The 15,382-nt window shown below is 46.8% G+C and overlaps 1 pseudogene; it reads left to right on the top strand.

Annotated features, from left to right (window-relative positions):
- The first annotated feature begins 610 nt into the window (after positions 1–610).
- On the top strand, positions 611–2,076 carry LOC129472083 (guanine nucleotide-binding protein G(q) subunit alpha-like; annotated as a pseudogene).
- The last annotated feature ends 13,306 nt before the right edge of the window (positions 2,077–15,382 follow it).

Here is a 15,382-nt window from a genome sequence, read left to right as displayed (position 1 = left end):
ATTTGCCAGTTCTGTGGTGTTCTGCAAATAACCTGTGTGTTTCCTGCCCCTGCCAATGGTGCCTATGAGACTTCTGTTTCAATGAAATGAACGTATGTGGACAACTTCATCACTGGGCTGCCGGGCGGGCCGCGAACCGGGTCTGCGCGCGAGCCGGGCTGTGGGCGCGGACAGGGCCGAGGGCGCCCGGGAGCCGTGTCAGGCGGCGGCGAGGAGCGGGCGCGCCGGGCACGGGGAGCCGTCGGCGGCCGCTCGCTGCGGGGACACCCCGGTGGATAGGCTTTCGCCACCAGGCGCACGGCGTAGGGGGCCTCGTAGGCGGCGGCGGCGGCCTTCTCTCACGCGCCCCCCGAGCCAGCGCCCTTCTCCCGCGCCCGTCTCGCTTCTCCCGTCGGCCCAGACCATCCGCTTCCACCGCGCCCCCAGCCCACCTGGTGGCCCCAGCCCAGGCCGCCGCCCCCGCGGCGGTTCCCGGAGCTCGTCCGGGACGCTCGCCGGGCGGCGGGGGCTCGGCGGCCACCGCTGCCTCGGGCGAGCGATGGCGGGAGGCTGTGTGTGGGCGCTGTGAGCAGGGGTGCCGGCGGGGCTGCAGCGGAGGCACTTTGGAAGAATGACTCTGGAGTCCATCACGGCGTGCTGCCTGAGCGAGGAGGCCAAGGAAACCCGGCGGATCAACGACGAGATCGAGCGGCAGCTCCGCAGGGACAGGCGGGATGCCCGCCGGGAGCTCAAGCTGCTGCTGCTCGGGACAGGAGACAGTGGCAAGAGTACGTTTATCAAGCAGCTGAGAATCATCCATGGGTCAAGATACTCTGACGAAGATAAAAGGGGCTTCACCAAGCTGGTGTATCAGAACATCTTCACGGCCAGGCAGGCCATGAACAGAGCCATGGACACACTCAAGATCCCGTACAAGTATGAGCACAATAAGGCTCGTGCACCATTAGTTTGAGAAGTTGATGTGGAGAAGGTGTCTGCTTTTGAGAATCCATATGTAGATGCAATGAAGAGTTTATGGAATGATCCTGGAATCAGGAATGCTGTGATAGACGACGAGAATATCAATTATCTGACTCTACCAAATACTATCTTAATGACTTGGACCGCGTAGCTGACCCTGCCTACCTGCCTACTCAACAAGATGTGCTTAGAGCTCGAGTCCCCACCACAGGGATCATCGAATACCCCTTTCACTTACAAAGTGCCATTTTCAGAATGGTCGATGTAGGGGGCCAAAGGTCAGAGAGAAGAAAATGGATACACTGCTTTGAAAATGTCACCTTTATCATGTTTCTAGTAGCGCTTAGTGAATATGATCAAGTTCTGGTGGAGTCAGACAGTGAGAACCGAATGGAGGAAAGCAAGGCTCTCTTTAGAACTATTATCACATATCCCTGGTCCCAGAACTCCTCGGTTATTCTGTTCTTGAACAAGAAAGATCTTCCAGAGGAGAAAATCATGTATTCCCATCTAGTCGACTACTTCACAGAATATGATGGACCCCAGAGAGATGCCCAGGCAGCCTGAGAATTCATTCTGAAGATGTTCGTGGACCTGAACCCAGACAGTGACAAAATTATCTACTCCCACTTCACATGCGCCACAGACACCGAGAATATCCGCTTTGTCTTTGCTGCCGTCAAGGACACTATCTTCCAGTTGAACCTGAAGGACTACAATCTGGTCTAATTATGCCTCCTAGACACCCGCCCTGCCCTGCCCTGGTGGGCTATTGAAGATGCACAAGAGGGACTGTATTTCTGTGGAAAACAATTTGCATAATACTAATTTATTGCCGTCCTGGACTCTGTGTGAGCGTGTCCACAGAGTTTGTAGTAAATATTATGATTTTGTTTAAACTATTCAGAGGAAAAACAGAGGATGCTGCCGCCCTGCCCTGCCCTGGTGGGCTATTGAAGATGCACAAGAGGGACTGTATTTCTGTGGAAAACAATTTGCATAATACTAATTTATTGCCGTCCTGGACTCTGTGTGAGCGTGTCCACAGAGTTTGTAGTAAATATTATGATTTTGTTTAAACTATTCAGAGGAAAAACAGAGGATGCTGAAGTACAGTTCCAGCACATTTCCTCTCTGTCTTTTTTTTGGCGAAATCTCGTGACTCAATGTATTTTAAATTCTCAGTCATGCACTCACAAAGATAAGACTTGTTTCTTTCTCTCTCTCTCTTTCTCTCTTTTTCTTTTCTATGGAGCAAAACAAAGCTGATTTCTCTTTTTTTTTCCCCCTAATTCATACCTCCCTCCTGATTTTTTCCCCAGGTTACAATGGCCTTTATCCTAGTTCCATTCTTGGTCAAGTTTTTCTCTCAAATGATACAGTCAGGACACATCGTTCGATTTAAGCCATCATCAGCTTAATGTAAGTTTGTAGTTTTTGCTGAAGGATTATATGTATTAATACTATGGTTTTAAATGTGTTGCTCTGGATACACACATAGTTTCTTTTTTAATAGAATATACTGTCTTGTCTCACTTTGGACTGGGACAATGGATGCCTGTCCAACAGTTAAGTGTCATTTTTTTTTTTTTTTTTGAGACGGAGTCTCGCTCTGTCGCCCAGGCTGGAGTGCAGTGGCGCAATCTCGGCTCACTGCAAGCTCCGCCTCCCGGGTTCCCGCCATTCTCCTGCCTCAGCCTCTCCGAGTAGCTGGGACTACAGGCGCCCGCCACCACGCCCGGCTAATTTTTTTGTATTTTTAGTAGAGACGGGGTTTCACCGTGGTCTCGATCTCCTGACCTCGTGATCCGCCCGCCTCAGCCTCCCAAAGTGCTGGGATTACAAGCGTGAGCCACCGCGCCCGGCCTTTTCTTTTAGATGTTTACCTTCAGCCATAGCTTGATTGCTCAGAGAAATATGCAGAAGGCAGGATCAAAGACACGCAGGAGTCCTTTCTTTTGAAATGCCACGTCCTTGTCTTTCCTCCCTTCTTTGCTTCTTTTTGTTACCTTCTCTTTCAATTGCAGATGCCAAAAAAGATGCCAACAGACACTACATGACCCTAATGGCTGCTACCCAGAATCTTTTTATAGGTTCTTCTTAATTTTTTGTTGTTGTTGTTCAAGCTTTTCCTCTTCTTTTTTTCCTTAGTGTTTGGGCCACAATTTTAAAATGACTTTTATTATGGGTAGGTGTTGCCAAAGCTGGCTTTTTGTCAAATAAAATGAATAAGAACTTAAAAAACAAAAGCTGGTATCTTAAAATGTGAGAGAGTAAGACTGTGAAGCCCAAAATGACTGGCTGAGAATGAATCAGAAACGCCAATTGACAAACTGTTGTAACTGTAAATTTGATTCTCACAGTCCATTCTTTTCTTTGTCCTTAAGATGACATTGTTAGTGTTCATGTCCCATGTTCAGTGTCCAAACCGGTAATGTAAAAAGTATCCTGTGTGGTTTAACAGGAAATCTGTTTATGTCTCTTTATTTGAAACCAGTTTTACTCTCAATGGTTCTTTCAGTTCAATTAAGTCTGCCAGGAACATTGGTTGATAGTATTATTCTGACACCTTTAATTTCCAAAATCTGAAGTTCCTGCTAGTTGACCACCTTCAAGATCTTCTTGAACTGGTAACTGATTAGGTTGAACTTACGGAAGATTTGTGGACTTAAAAGTAACCTCTCAGTGTTCTATAGAACATGTATTTGTGTAACTGAACCTACCAGGAGAAATGTTTGGAATTCTATATGTGCAATTTTTCAACAAATGCAAAAAAAAATACAGCACATGTATTGACAAGCTTCTGTCAAGCAGCTTGAGTTGAAATTTCATTTAAGAAAATAAATCATGATTGTTTAAAGCTGCTGGGACGTTAGAATTAGGCCATGATACTGGTCTCATTTTAACTATAGTGGTATTTGGCACTAGTCTAAACTTCCATATAAATCACTCTTTTGGAACAAAAAAGAGGGGAGGGAGAAAAATCACGGCCTGTTAGATGAGTACCAAAGCCACCAAACAGTAATGAGATGTTCTCATTCTTGATTCTCCCAGCCTCAAACAACGCAGGTTACTTTTTTTTTCCCTTGCTCAGAAAGCACCTGTAATTTAACAAACAGACTGCCTGTAGGTATAGTGCAATTACAAATACTCTAATCATTGTACATACATCTCTCTTGATATTGCAGCATCCATACTGGCTTTGTAATCATTAATTTTTTGGCAGATTGAATGTGCTGTATTGATATGTATCTATGTAATTGTATTGTATGTCTATAGCTAATTCACATTTTGAATAATGTTATTTTATTTACTTTTTTAAGAGAGGAGAATGTAAATTTGTCAGTTCATTTCTGACTAGGGATATTTTCTTTCCATTTAGAAAAGAAGAAAAAAAAAACCTTATTGTCGTACAGAGCGTTACTAGCGTCGTGCTGTATAAAATCATTAGCACGTTCCTGAGTAGAGGTATACTGATTATAAGACCCAAAGGTAATTTCATAGCAAAATACATAAAATCAGTCGGAGCTTTTATACAAACATGGAAACCAACTTTGTAGAACTTTTGCCATTTGATCTAGGATTATAATATGAGCTTTTATACAATTCGTATTCTTATTTGGCAAATGCACAGTTTAGTATTACCTCTCTGATGGCCTTTACTAGAAAGGCAGTTTTAGAAGCTATTGTGATCCACTAAGGAAATGTTTTAACAGCTAGAGACCACTGCTTGCCTGAAAGGGCGTTCTTAAATTTGTTGCAGAAAAAAAAAAAAAAAATTAAACAACAACATTTGAAGGCCTACAGTGTGTACAGAGATAACATCGTCACAAGGTCATAAGTGTTACAGTTTTAGGGAATCAAGATATTCTATTTAATAGAGCTATAGTAGATGTAGTCAAACCTGTTCTCAAAGCTTGAAGAAGCTGAGCAAAACAGGGAAAGATTGTTATATTTGTCTTTATGAAATTGGGATGGAATTTGCTATGCAGAATTGAGGCTTGTTTGTGGCTTCACTGTTCCTGTAGGGTGCACGACAAGATGACAAGATCCCTTCTCTTGAGAAAGGAAAAAATTGATCACCCTAGCAGCAGTGATGCATAGAAAACTAATTTTAGCCACACCAGTCAATCGAAGCTAAAGGATTTTCTTTTTTGTTTCTTTGTGGTTTTATTGAAGGGGCTAGGGGCGGGACGGGATTCTTTTCAGTTTTGTATAAAAACAAAGTTTACTCATGCTTTATATTATATTGTGATTGCAAGCATTATAAGCGTGTGCCACTGGCCTCCTATTGTTGATGCTTAGGTAATGGAGGCCTGTGGTGAGTTTTATGGTGACTTGGGCATGTCTTATTCAAAAACAAAAACATAAAACACAGAAACCTTTCTTCAGCATACCAAGGCAAGCAGCCATTTCATGACTCACTTAACACATTGCAGTGTACCAGTTTACAGATGATTTTTCCCTTTTTGCGTGACATGGCAGTTCTAACCCCCAGAGAATTCCTTATTTGTAAATTGGAAGTTTCTACTATGCCTTACAGAGCTTAAATTCAGAAGTTTGTGCCTCATATCTGAAACAAAGGGAAATAACACACCCATTCAAAAGTAAATAAATCTCCTAGAAGTTTTTGTTTTTAATATTTCCATATAAAGAGCTCTGTTGAATGTCATGAATAGACTGGGAAAAAAAAATTTTAGGAACCTGCATGTGTTGTTTAATAGCAGATGACAACTACAAAAGGAATTTGAAGAACACGTGAAACTTGTATTTTTTTTTTTTTTGGTAGATTAACTAGCAGGCCTATTTTTAAAAGGTAATTCAGCTAAAGGGCAATTTACTTTTTTGTACTTCAGACTATCTTGATTGTCAAAGTGTAATTTTAAAATGTATACTGCCACATGATTGTAAATTTTAGTTGTCTTAAGTTAGGAATTGGTGAAAAGCTATTTATGCTGGATTTGGGTCAAAATGACTTATTTGCAAAAAAATAAATAAATAATGGGAAGAAAGGGCTGTATAATGAAAAAAAAAAACTTCATCACATACTGAGGACTTTCCAAGTCACCTGGTACATGATAAGTGCTTGACATAGGGTAGCTGTTACAATTGTTGTCGATATTAGTATATTACAGTAAAAAACTTGCTTTAATTCTCATATTAGCTGAACAGCATAAAGGGTAAGATGATTTGATAGTCATGTTTACAAATTGCTTTCCAGCAGTGGGAAGGGAGGCTGCAGGAACAGCAGAGAACAATTCGGGACAAGAAGAAAACAGCAGGGTGCACCAGACATTTTAGGGGATTTAGGTAATCCCCTAAAACCAAAGGGAAAGCCGCCCGCTCCCACACAGTAAAACTAGGAGCATCCAGGAATGAACAAACCCGAAAAGAATGTGAGCTGTTTTCCAAAACGGAGACCTCCTCAGAGGATGAGGCCGGGCATTTCCTGGGACAGCCTTTGTAAGGCCATGTGCCCCTTGCCCTAACAACTCACTGCAGTACTCTTCATAGACACATCTTGCAGCATTTGTCTTAATGTTATGCTTGTTTTTCTTTTTAAGCCACCGCAAGCCAGAGTGGTAGGTTTGCCCTTTGGTACAAAAGGTGCATTAAAACTGGTGGAAAAGGCTATTGCATTCCAGATAACCTGTGTGCATACTTTATGAAATCTCTGTGTGGGGAAAAAAATGCTTTTTACAATTTGACCTAATTATATGCATTGTAAAATAAACACCATTATTTCAAACAAAACACCTATCTTTTTACAATATGTTTTATTTCCATTTGAATTCTGTTGTTACAATGTTAGTGTTTTAAAATGTGATTGAAAATATAATGCTTCTAAGGAGGAAAGCTAGTGGAATGAATATTTAAAAGATCTTCATGTGTTTACGGTCTGCAGAAGGATTTTTGTGATGAGGGGTTTTTTGAAAAATCTAGAGAAGTAGCACATGGAAAATTATAATGTGTTTATGTGTGTGTGTGTTTTACAAAGACTTCTGCTCTGTTTTTAGCTAGAAACTCTGAAAATAAAATAACAAAGAAAAATAAATACAAGAGACAGAAGTGTCTGGATTCCTGTTTTCTGGTTACACTGCCATGGTAGACATTCTTTGATTTCATGATCATGATGCTTCTTGTCAACATCGTCTTGAGCAGCACCAGAAAGTGACTTTGTCCCATTAGGACTCAGGTACTAATTAGTCGGCCAACTCTCAAGTATAAGAATAGCCAGCCAGGTGCGGTGGCTCACACCTGTAATCCCAGCACTTTGGGAGGCCGAGGCAGACAGCTCACGTGAGGTCAGGAGTTCGAGACCAGCCTGACCAAAATGGAGAAACCCCCGTCTCTATCAAAAATACAAAATTAGCTGGGTGTGGTGGTGGGCACCTGTAATCCCAGCTACTTGGAGGGCTGAGGCAGGAGAATTGCTTGAACCCGGGAGGCGGAGGTTGCAGTGAGCCGAGATCATGCCATTGAACCCCAGCCTAGGCAACACGAGCGAAACTCCATCTCAAAAAAAAAAAAAAAAATGTATTGGCCTTTTGCTAACACAGTAAGCATGTATTCTCTATAAAGCATTCAATAAACGCACAATGTCAAGAGGAATTAAAATCCTATCTAATCCCACTCACCACTACACAGAGGTAATCACTATCAGTATTTTGACATATAATTCTCCAAGTGTTTCTTACGCACTTATAAAATGATTTGAACAAATGAAATTAGGAGCCTACTATACATGTGTTTCTTAACCTGCCTCCTTCTCTCGGTCCTTATTGAGATCAGTTATCATGTCAAGAAAGCGGATACCACCTCATTTCTAACAGCTGTGTTATATTCCATAGTAGGCATTACTCAACAAACCCTCTGCTCTTGGATACTTAGTTTATTTCTTCACTGACCATACCGAGTAAACATCTCAATAGCCAAACATCTGTGCACATCCTTCATCAGTGCCTTGGGATAAGTTTGTTTAAATAGCACTGTTGGGCCAAGGAGTATGCTCAGTAAGGAAAATTATTCATCATGTTGTCAATTATGCCCCAGAATGCTTGGACCATCAGTGTGTGGAAATGCTGACTTTCAACCCCTAAGATTGTTTCTCCCTCTCCATATTTTGTTATTTAAAGTTGGAACTGGTGACCACCTTGGGCAAGCCGCCTCCCTTCATCTGTGAGCCAACAGCTAACAACATTGTCAGCACTTCCAACACTCCTGGCAGCTGGGAAAATGAGTGATTTGAGCATCTCAAAGTATATAGCTAAATGGATGGATGGTTGATTTCTTAATTGCCGGAAACGCCTATGCAACCTCCTCTATTTTTTAATGACTCACACTTAATAATAATAATCACACTTAATAATAATATAAATCACACTTAATAATAACACTTAATAATTATTATTATTACTTAATAATAATGTAACTGATTAACTAGAGAAACCAAAGAATTAATAGCAGAGCTGCCAATAGATCTTCTCTGCCTTGCCTCCTTTTAAGATACATGAGAACTTACAGAAATAGTCTTAGCTCTTACTTTCCAGTTCTAAACCAATGCAGACTGACCATAATTTTGGTTTCTTTCCTTCGATATCTATACATTATCCTATTCTTACAACAGAACCCCTGGACTTGTACTAGCTTGAGGGTGTTTCCTGTTGGGGGAACCAGTCCCTGAGTGAAAAAGAAGGGCACTTTTTTTTTTTTTTTGAGACAGAGTCTCACTCTGTAGCCCAGGCTGGAGTATAGTGGCACAATCTTGGCTCACTGCAACCTTTGCCTCCCAGGTCCCTGTTCAAGCAATTCTCCTGCCTCAGCCTGCCGAGTAGCTGGGATTGCAGGAACGCACCACCATGCCCAGCTAAGTTTTGTATTTTTAGTAGAGACGGGGTTTCACCATGTTGGCCAGGCTGGTCTTGAACTCCTGATCTTGTAATCTGCCCACCTTGGCCTCCCGAAGTGCTGGGATTACAGGCATGAGCCACCACACCCGGCCGAAGGGCCTATTTTTACCACGTTTCTACCTGCTATTATCACCAATTCAAAAAGCAAAAATGGTTATTTGGAATCATGGAATGAAACGGTTGAATGAGACCTCAGAAGTCATAACCTCGCTTGTTGGAGAAAGGCTGTGTGAAAGTTCATCTGACTTCTCGCACTTAGTTAGAGACAGATCTGGGCCCTCGAGTCTTCTGAATTTTAATTTGACAAACCAAAGTGTACTGATTTTTTGGTAACATAAATCTGGGTTGCTAGGGGAACTACTTATTTAGCATCATAAAAAGAGCAACGGGATAATAAAATTTCTGTTTCTTGTTATAGTCTGATATATGCTAATAACTAATGATATTTCCTAATGGAAAATACTTTTGAAAAGCATTGTTCCCTGAAATATGTATGACATCATAGTCAAAGACATGTCAACCAACAATATCAGTTGCCAACTTTGTGAGTTAACTGGTAAGGAAGCATGCCATGTTCTCCAGATGAGTGAAGCACCCAAGATAAGAGTATCTACTTTAAACTACCCTAAAGAAGATGCTTAAGCCTAGGATAGCAATGAAATATCTGCCTTCATTATTCAAACAACAGAGATAAGCAAGAAAATAAAACAAAAACACCCCAAATCTCAAAGTAGCTACTCAAAATGTCAAAGGTAGCATTTTGGTGTGATCCTCCCGGGCTTTCTTTCTGTTTTAGTGTTTAAACTTAGTAAGGCAGCATGAAAATTTCTCCATGTAAAGAAACGTAACAGTATGTTTATATTGCACAGTTGCATAGTGTAGATGTATGAGTTTATTTTACCAATAATTTATGAAAACTGACTTTTAAATGTGGTTCCCAAGACACGCCAGGGTAAGACAGGTTGCTGTGACACAAATAAATTTCCACCATTATTGAATACTCAAGATCATAAAAAACATTGGCATAAAAAAGGGCAAGGCTTACATGTTTTCTATATTTTGTCTAATGAACATGTGTTACTTTTATAATTATCAGATACTACAAAAATATTATCAGAGATAGACATAGAATGTAGTTTGGTTTAAAGTCATTTAGACATGCTAACTTGAAAACTATACCCTTGATCATATGTGTTTTCATCTGGGTCCTCGGAGAAGCAAATGCCAAAACAGAATTAAATGTGCAAAATGCCCATGAGAGAGAATGGGGGGCGGATCTGGGTAGGGCTGGGAGCGCTGTCAGGGCACAATGGATGTCCACCATGAGTGAAGGAGAGAGGGAAGAGAGAAGGAATGCTGGGTGGAAGCATTCCGGATTGCTGCAATGTCTAAGAAGGTTTGGCAAGGCTGTTTGGGAGTCTTGAGCCAGTCATGTGTCAAAGGAATCCCTCATCTCCCAGGGGCAGCTCTAAGTATCTTGTTGTGCTCAGTCACTGACTGGGAGCAACCCACAGGTAGAGTGGTCTTGCTGCAAAGGTGGCAATGAATTTCAGAGTGCAGGGATATAATAGAACCCTTAATTATGGCTCCTGTCCTGTAGTTGGAGGTTGTGATTCTCATTCTCACAGTCATCACAGCATGACAATCATAAAAACATTAAAATTTGACCACTACATTTTCTAGCACAATCTATAAAGTAGTGTCAAGCAACAAAATGTCTCTGTCAATTTCTGTAATTGGCAGCCAGACACGATTTAATCCCTAAACCTTGAACTGTTGTCTTCATGCCTTTTCATGTCTTTTTTATTTCAAATTTATTGAAGACAGAATATGTTGATCACACTATAGATCTTACGGTATTTATTTGCTCTGCTACCTGAGAGAAATCTTTTTCTACTAGAATGTAATAAAATATTTTCAAAAAGGTAATTAATGGCAAGAACAAAGCCATGGTGTGTAATTTTGCCTTTACAGCATAGGTCTAATGTATTAGTCGTGATATTTGTATGAGAACAATTTTATAACCAAAACATGCACCTGCAGTATCTCAATGAGAACTACTTTATAGTGGCCAGTATGGCTCACTTTAAAGACATAGTACGAAAAGGGAAAAGAAGCTGGGCGCAATGGCTCACTCTTGTAATCTCAGCACTTTGGGAGGCCAAGGCTGAGGTCAGGAGTTCAAGACCAGCCTGACCAACATGGAGAAACCCTGTCTTTACTAAAAATACAAAAAATTAGCCGGGTGTGGTGGCACACACCTGTAATCCCAGCTACTCAGGAGGCTGAAGCAGGAGAATCACTCGAACCTGGGAGGCAGAGGTTGCAGTGAGCCGAGATCGTACCATTACACTCCAGTCTGGGCAACAAGAGCGAAACTCCGTCTTAAAAAAAAAAAAAAAAAAGAAAGAAAAGGGAAAAGAATATACTACACTAACAATTAAATTTTGCCCTTCCTTCCTTCCTTCCTTCCTTCCTTCCTTCCTTCCTTCCTTCCTTCCTTCCTTCCTTCCTTCCTTCCTTCCTTTCTTTCTTTCTTTCTTTCTTTCTTTCTTTCTTTCTTTCTTTCTTTCTTTCTTTTCTTTTCTTTTCTTTTCTTTCCCTCTCTGGCGCAGGCTACAATCTACTCGCCTTGCTGCTGCCCGCGCCGCCAACTGCCTGGGACTGCCGGCACGCACCACCGCTGCCTGCCTTTTCTCCTTTGGATACAGGCACGCGTTCGCCATCTTGGCCACGCTGGTCGCCAGCTCCTGATGCCGAGTGCTCTGCCCGCCTCAGCCTCCAGTCATAGACGGAGTCTCGCTCACCCAGTGCTCGGTGTTGCCCGGGCTGGAGTGCGGTGGCGTGGTCTGGCCTCGCGGCAACCTCTACCCCCCGGCCGCCTGCCTTGGCCTGCCAGGGTGCTGGGATTGCAGCCCCTGCCCGGCCGCCGCCCCATCTGGAAGGTGGGGAGCGCCTCTGCCCGGCCGCCCCGTCTGGGAGGTGAGGAGCGCCTCTGCCCGGCCGCCCCGTCTGGGAGGTGAGGAGCGCCTCTGCCCGGCCACCCACCGTCTGGGAGGTGAGGAGCGCCTCTGCCCGGCCACCCACCGTCTGGGACGTGAGGAGCGCCTCTGCCCGGCCACTCACCGTCTGGGAAGTGAGGAGCGCCTCTGCCCGGCCACCCACCGTCTGGGAAGTGAGGAGCGCCTCTGCCCGGCCACCCACCGTCTGGGAAGTGAGGAGCGCCTCTGCCCGGCCACCCACCGTCTGGGAAGTGAGGAGCGCCTCTGCCCGGCCACCCACCGTCTGGGAAGTGAGGAGCGCCTCTGCCCGGCCACCCACCGTCTGGGAAGAGAGGAGCGCCTCTGCCCGGCCACCCACCGTCTGGGAAGTGAGGAGCGCCTCTGCCCGGCCGCCCCGTCTGGGAAGTGAGGAGCGCCTCTGCCCGGCCACCCATCGTCTGGGAAGTGAGGAGCGCCTCTGCCCGGCCACCCATCGTCTGGGAAGTGAGGAGCGCCTCTGCCCGGCCACCCTGTCTGGGAAGTGAGGAGCGCCTCTGCCCGGCCGCCCCGTCTGGGAAGTGAGGAGCGCCTCTGCCCGGCCTCCCATCGTCTGGGAGGTGAGGAGCGCCTCTGCCCGGCCGCCCCGTCCGGGAGGAAGTGAGGAGCGCCTCTGTCCGGCCGCCCCGTCCGGGAAGAAGTGAGGAGCGCCTCTGCCCGGCCGCCCCGTCCGGGAAGAAGTGAGGAGCGCCTCTGCCCGGCCGCCCCGTCCGGGAAGAAGTGAGGAGCGCCTCTGCCCGGCCGCCCCGTCTGGGAAGTGAGGAGCGCCTCTGCCCGGCCGCCCCGTCCGGGAAGAAGTGAGGAGCGCCTCTGCCCGGCCACCCCGTCCGGGAAGAAGTGAGGAGCTCCTCTGCCCGGCCGCCCCGTCTGGGAAGTGAGGAGCGCCTCTGCCCGGCCGCCCCGTCCGGGAAGAAATGAGGAGCGCCTCTGCCCGGCCACCCCGTCCGGGAAGAAGTGAGGAGCTCCTCTGCCCGGCCGCCCCGTCTGGGAAGTGAGGAGTGCCTCTGCCCGGCCGCCCCGTCTGGGAAGTGAGCAGCACCTCTGCCCGGCCACCCCGTCCGGGAAGAAGTGAGGAGCGCCTCTGCCCGGGCGCCCCGTCCGGGAAGAAGTGAGGAGCGCCTCTGCCCGGCCGCCCCGTCCGGGAAGAAGTGAGGAGCGCCTCTGCCCGGCCGCCCCGCCCGGGAAGAAGTGAGGAGCGCCTCTGCCCGGCCGCCCCATCTGGGAAGTGAGGAGCGCCTCTGCCCGGCTGCCCCGTCCGGGAAGAAGTGAGGAGCGCCTCTGCCCGGCCGCCCCGTCCGGGAAGAAGTGAGGAGCGCCTCTGCCCGGGCGCCCCATCCGGGAAGAAGTGAGGAGCGCCTCTGCCCGGCCACCCATCGTCTGGGAAGTGAGGAGCGCCTCTGCCCGGCCACCCACCGTCTGGGAAGTGAGGAGCGCCTCTGCCCGACCGCCCCGTCTGGGAAGTGAGGAGCGCCTCTGCCCGGCCACCCACCGTCTGGGAAGTGAGGAGCGCCTCTGCCCGGCCACCCACCGTCTGGGAAGTGAGGAGCGCCTCTGCCCGGCCTCCCATCGTCTGGGAGGTGAGGAGTGCCTCTGCCCGGCCGCCCCGTCCGGGAGGAAGTGAGGAGCGCCTCTGCCCGGCCGCCCCGTCCGGGAAGAAGTGAGGAGCTCCTCTGCCCGGCCGCCCCGTCTGGGAAGTGAGGAGCGCCTCTGCCCGGCCGCCCCGTCCGGGAAGAAATGAGGAGCGCCTCTGCCCGGGCGCCCCGTCCGGGAAGAAGTGAGGAGCGCTTCTGCCTGGCCGCCCCATCCGGGAAGAAGTGAGGAGCGCCTCTGCCCGGCCACCCACCGTCTGGGAAGTGAGGAGCGCCTCTGCCCGGCCACCCACCATCTGGGAAGTGAGGAGCGCCTCTGCCCGGCCGCCCCGTCTGGGAAGAAGCGAGGAGCGCCTCTGCCCGGCCGCCCCGTCCGGGAAGAAGTGAGGAGCACCTCTGCCCGGCCACCCACCATCTGGGAGGTGAGGAGCGCCTCTGCCCGGCCACCCATCGTCTGGGAGATGAGGAGCGCCTCTGCCCGGCCACCCATCGTCTGGGAGGTGAGGAGCGCCTCTGCCCGGCCACCCATCATCTGGATAGTGAGGAGCGCCTCTGCCCGGCTGCCCCATCTGGGAAGTGAGGAGTGCCTCTGCCCGGCCACCCATCGTCTGGGAGGTGAGGAGCGCCTCTGCCCGGCCGCCCATCGTCTGGGAAGTGAGGAGCGCCTCTGCCCAGCCACCCATCGTCTGGGAAGTGGGGAGCGCCTCTGCCCGGCCACCTATCGTCTGGGAAGAAGTGAGGAGCGTCTCTGCCTGGCCGCCCCGTCTGGGAAGTGAGGAGCCCCTCTGCCCGGCTGCCCCGTGTCTGGGTAGAATTAAGGAGCTCCTCTGCTTGGCCGCTCTGTCTGGGAGGTCTACCACGGAGGCCAGAAGCAATGTGGGGGCTGGACGTGGTGGCTCACGCCTGTGGTCCCGGCACTCTGGGGGGCGAGGCGGGTTGATCACTTCGGGCTAGGAGTTCGAGACCAGTCTGGCCAACTTGGCGAAACATGAAGAATACAACAGACAAACCAACCAACCAACTCAATGACAACAAAACAGGTCTACCCTAGAGTCATACTCTAATTTTTTCTATTTTCCTCCCTTTCTGATCCTTTATCCCACTTTCTTTTTCTTCCTCTTCCTTCTCCCTCTTCTTTGTCAAATAGAGGATTGAGTTATTATCACTGATCCATATAAAGTCCCTCTCTCATTTATTTTAACTCCCACTCCCATTTCTATTCCCCGACTTCCCATGTGCAACCTTCCTAATATGTTTGATACGCATCTTTTTGTTTGTATGTATTTTTAGAAAATGTTTATTGTTTTTGTATGCAAAAAAATTAAAAAAAAAAAAAATTTAGCTAACAGAGAGGACTCATAATCGGAGAACTATTTCTAAATTTCATCAAATTATAAAATTATGAGAACTTGAATAATATAACAAGATGTAAAGACTTTAAGTTAAGCAAAAAAAAAAAGGTATTATAAATAAAATTTCATCATCGTACCAAAAGAAATCTAAAATAACATTGTTAATTCAAACTGATGGATTCTTAAAGTTCATTAACATTTTCATAATAACTCCAATCATTTAAAATATTTATTATGTCATTGAAGTATTTCAGGAGCTGAAAATCACGTGGACAATTCCTGAGTCAATTTTCTCCCTTTTTGGAAAGCATAAAATGTCCCACTTTGGAGGTCATCCAAAGTAGCTTCCAATGGGTCAGCAGGTTAAGACATAGTACCGATAGGTGTCAGTGTCAGAGATCCCCTTCACTGTGCAGAAAGGGGACCAAGACAGTCCAGCTAGAGGGCTGCAAATAGAGGATAGCATATTTTACAAAATCTGTCCATTTTCCACAGGGCATGCCAGGAAGGTGCTGGAGAGCATTAGGCTTGAA

This window comes from Symphalangus syndactylus, chromosome 22 (assembly GCF_028878055.3).
Source record: "Symphalangus syndactylus isolate Jambi chromosome 22, NHGRI_mSymSyn1-v2.1_pri, whole genome shotgun sequence".
Classification (NCBI taxonomy): domain Eukaryota; kingdom Metazoa; phylum Chordata; class Mammalia; order Primates; family Hylobatidae; genus Symphalangus; species Symphalangus syndactylus.
The sequence above is the reverse complement of the archived record's forward strand: the minus strand, read 5'-3'. Positions and strand labels throughout refer to the sequence as shown.